At 40.1% G+C, this 4,817-nt stretch overlaps 1 non-coding gene across 1 annotated transcript; it reads right to left on the bottom strand.

Annotated features, from left to right (window-relative positions):
• Window positions 1–3,071: 3,071 nt before the first annotated feature.
• On the bottom strand, window positions 3,072–3,144 carry TRNAR-ACG (transfer RNA arginine (anticodon ACG)). The gene has a single exon. It is a non-coding gene; the product is annotated as a tRNA-Arg (tRNA).
• Window positions 3,145–4,817: the final 1,673 nt, after the last annotated feature.

Genomic DNA, 4,817 nt, shown 5'->3' with positions numbered 1-4,817 from the left:
AATGTCTGTGAATGTTTGGAATTTCATATGTGCTTATGTGTTTGAATTTTCTTGTGCTTGATAATGATGTTATGAATGAAAAGCACATTTGTTGAAAGTCATATGAATGATATGCATGTTTTCATTATCTTTCTTAAGTTTGTGTGAAGGGTTCAAGGGGCCTTCACTGTGTGATGCGTACATTTGTATGGATGTTCTTAATGTTGAACTTGATGTATGATTCATGTGAGCCATTGGTTACACATTATTAGCTCGTGAGCGAGTTAAGGTCTATTAAGTACCCATGCGGCATGTAAGAAAGTATTATAATACATGAATAAATCCACACTTATAATTTTTTGTCACCTTTACCGGTGATATGCTCTTGTGGGCTAAAAGCGCTCGAGCATAAGTGAAAATGGGTTGGGTTCACATAATGACATTGATGTGATTGTACTCTAAGGGGGTACTTGGGCTTCTAAGCCCTTAATAGCCTCAAGGAATGAGGAGCATGATATAATAATAAATCTAATGAAGATAATAGACCCAGTAACTCATCCACGATAGATCTACTTAGAGAAGGTAGAAGGTACAACTTTGAGTGATGTTGGCTATGTAGGTTCATCTGCGATGTCAATTTGTTTTGAGACCAAAACATCACATTGATCTCCAGTCACTCGAAGTTATGGAGCTTGAGGTTTTCAGTATGTCCTAGGTGATTACCTCATCTACTGCCGTAGTGTTGGATGCATCCACTTTTAGTATGATTGTCATTTTGAGAATTCTCTCGGTCATGGGACGCCGATTTTGGAAGCCCTAGTCAGGTTGACTCTTCGAGAACATTAAATAATACACACCTGAAGTAGCATTGTTGATACAGTGAGAGCTCGAGTACCACGAGCCAAATAATTAAGATGAAACAAATATTTATTTATGCAATTGAAGAATTGTTATCAATTATTGATATTCGTTTCATATCACAAATACATAATTGATGAGTTGTGAGATTTATGCATATTGTTGCATTGTTATCATATCATGGATATGTCCCTGAATAAATCATGTTGTTTATACATTGTTGTTAGATGAATGCTTTATTTTGAAATTATGACCAACATATGAAAATGAATACTTTAGAATGTACATCTTTATGTTGTGTTGTATCTTACTAGCTCAAAAGAGATCGATCATGTTTTATGGGGAATGCAAGTGAGGATCGTTAGTTGCAATAATGGCATAGTACAAGACCAAGGCTAGTGAGCCATGATACTATCAGTAGTTGTTTCTGAGAATATTTTGGGGTTATAGTTAGACGAGAACCATTTTGACAATATACATTGATATGATTCTCTGATGTTAAATTAATTATATTTTTATTTTGATGAATGAATATCAAAGTTGAATGTATGAAATTGCTTGGTTTCGTACCAGGATCCAAGTCTTAAGGAAAATAGATCGGCCAGAATTATCTAGCTTGTATTCAAACATTTTCGTTGTTTGAAAGATTCGTATTTACAAAAAAAATTAAGTTGAAAATTTTGGAGCATTACAATATAGTTGCAGTAGATTCGTAGTGTCGAGAGAGATAAATGGAGATTGAGAGAGAAAGAGAGGGAGGGGTAAGAGATGTTGATGGCTTCATTGAGGAGGGTTTTCTACTTAGTAATCAGGCACATACAACCTTGTAAAATCCTTGGGTATATTTACACCTCCCGATGCAACATCATGCCCCACTATCCAATAACCACCTCCATAATTGCATTTCAAGGATCCACTACTTTGTGGTTCATTGGATTCTGTGTAAGACCCAATGGTCAACTTTGGATCGAATACTTAGATCCATACTTTGGATCCAATACTTGGATTCAGCAATACGAAGCTTAAATTGGATCAAGGCAAACTAGTCAGGCTGACACTATCTTACACAAAGAAAAGGATTTTCTTGTTTTGTTGAGAAAGGAATTAGCTTTTCTTTTTATCGAGTATAAGTACTTAGGATGTAGATGGATCGGATGTAATACAACTTAATCGGATACTGCTTAATCAGATTCTGAATCAGATGGGATGTTATTATCCAGATGTCATATGTACTACTGAATCCAACTGAACAATTGGATCCGATCAGATATCTGACTCAATTCCGATACATTGACATCCACACACACACATATAAAAAAGATTGGTACCAAGTTTTGGTGTGCAACAAGGCTGTCCAATTAATCGATCAAATGGTCGAAAACACTTTACATATGATCATCGTGGTTTATTTAGTAAAAATATATTTTGGATCATGTGATCGCGATGTACAAAAAGAATTTACAAGAACATGAAAAATAAATTGTTACCAATTTACAAAATTTTCATAACAAAAAAAAAATTGTGATTTTACTTTGGTAAAACGTGATCCAAGATGTGATACCTAGGAAACAAACAATTTGGCCAAAAGTCCAGGTATGGAAAAAGAAAGGTTTTGTCATGCTTGACCAAAACCTTGCTCTGATTGTCGAAAAAAAAAAAAACTTGCTCTGATTTTTAATGTCTTACTTTCACATGTAGATCTGACTGACCTTACAAAAGAGAGGCAGATCCAATTGCCATATGAGTCGCACTGACATTTGGATCTGATAAAAAGGGAGAAATGTAAGCAATTTCATGTGGGAAGTATAATAGTTTGGTTTGGCTTATTTTAAGACAGATCCAACCATATGTGTTCATTCTTTCCCGCTCAAATCTGACTAGTCCCAGCCATATCTGTTCGGCATATAACCTAAATTTGAATTGAGACGTGCACCACTCTTCCTGAATCCAGTCTGGATTCGTATCAGAACTCTGACTGATTTGCATCCTTACCTGCATCAACAATGTGTAAGCATACTAAAACGTAACACAAAGAAAAGCCCGTTTCGATGTTGGTACCTGTAAACGGACAATATGGTGTGTTTGTGTGTCGCGGAAATGGTAGGGTTTCCGCAGAAACAAGCACAAAGCAACGTCGCTTCCCGTTGGGGTTGGTCCGATTCTGTTTCTGCGGAAGGAGGCTCCGCATGGTGGTGTTGGAAAATGGTTAACTAAAAATATTTTATTAAAAAGTGCGACTCCACTGGGGATCGAACCCAGAATCTCTGGTTCCGTAGACCAGCGCCTTATCCATTGGGCCATGGAGTCCGCTTATGATACGAGACATCAAATTTTTAAATTATATTTTTTGTAAAAAACCTAATAAAAGCCCCTCACACGCACGTACGAACACCACTTTGCCTTGTACAGGGGATTCACCGAGGACACCAGCTTTCAGATCAGACTGGCTTAGTTAACTGCACATCAACAGGCCACCAGCTGGTAGAACCCTTAAGAGCAGGACGGTAAGGAACGCCCCCTGGGGTCAGTCATCCCATGTCAAGTGACGAACCCACGATCGCTCTTAACCAGGAACATGGAGCCTTCATGCACAGTTTAGATGGCATGACAACAAGAACACAAACTAGTCAGACATGTGAAAAGACCCGGTCCTGACCAAAATCACTCAAGATGTCAGGTCTATCTGATTGAATCCAAATCCTGGTCCCTGTAAAAGCCTTGCTGGATCCAGCAAGATCTGGACCCAATTCATATGTGGGCCTGACATAGTTTCAACAAAATCACATTTTACATGTAGTAACGGTCTCGGATCCATGTATTGAATCCTGTATGGGACCAACACCAAGAATAAATGTAAAGCAATGTTAAATTTCAGATTCCCCCAAACGCAGAGATTTGAAATTTCATATTTTAGTTGAAATTCGCACATAGAGGTGGCGGTGGTTCAAACTATACAGATACGTGTGTATCTCTAATCCTTGGATCTCAAATCCCAATTTTGTGATCCAATCAATCAAATGTGCCGTAATTGTCACATTTTGAAATCTCAACCTACTTCTATCAGAGATTGGACCCAAACTGACATATATCCACAAACATTTGGAGATGGGATCCAAATTTGGACCTAGATCCAAGCATATAGGGTTCCGACTTCGAGCGAGTTTATGTCCTGCCAAGGTCCGACATGAACCTCCTTCCCCGCACGGGGATGGATTTTAACCTCCACCCCCGCCTTCATCCCCGTTTCATGTCCTCCATCCCCGGTTCAAACGGGGATGAGGCGGGGTGGGGCCCCGTTTCCCCATAGTCTATTGCCATCCTTTAGAAGGACTGGGGATGGAGAGGGGCGGGGACGGGAAAAGTGTAAGTCCATTCCTACCTCCATCCCCGAAAGGGGATGGATTTTAACCTTCGTCCCCACCTTCATTCCCGTTTCATACCCTTCATCCCCGGTCCAAACGGGGCGAGGCGGGGCCCTGCTTTCCCCGGTCCACTGTCATCCCTACAAGTGCTCCAAGTTTGTGGCTGGAATTGGGTGAGAGAGTCCCCTGTCCACGTCCACCATTATACTATGCAAAAAATTGAGAAAGGTTAAAGCTGAAGCCGTCAGCTGTCCCCCACTGGCATAATTAATTAAAGACAACATGGAATTAATTAATATTATTTGGGGCTTAAAAAAGATTATTCCCATCTACGTAATGGGACCATCCTGCGGGTTGACCAAAAGCAAGGTCACGTTTGAGGGCTCACTTGTGACCACTTAAGGGATGTTTGGACAGAAAACGGAGGGATATAACAATCTAAGGGAGTAGCTTGCGTTTTCACCCCTGTTATGGTTAGAACAGGGGGAGAACGTTTAAAAAAAAAAAGGTTGAGGGGTCCCCCGACTCTCTCTCTCTCTCTCTCTCTCTCTCTCTCTCTCTCTCTCTTGCAGTCAAGCAGCGAGGGGGTGAGGCGGCACCAGTGGTGAGGCAGTCGGC

The sequence above is a fragment of the Nuphar pumila genome, chromosome 2, assembly GCF_984573655.1.
Source record: "Nuphar pumila chromosome 2, dmNupPumi1.hap1.1, whole genome shotgun sequence".
Taxonomy (NCBI): domain Eukaryota; kingdom Viridiplantae; phylum Streptophyta; class Magnoliopsida; order Nymphaeales; family Nymphaeaceae; genus Nuphar; species Nuphar pumila.
Note: the sequence above shows the minus strand (reverse complement) of the source record. Positions and strands in the feature narration are given on the sequence as shown.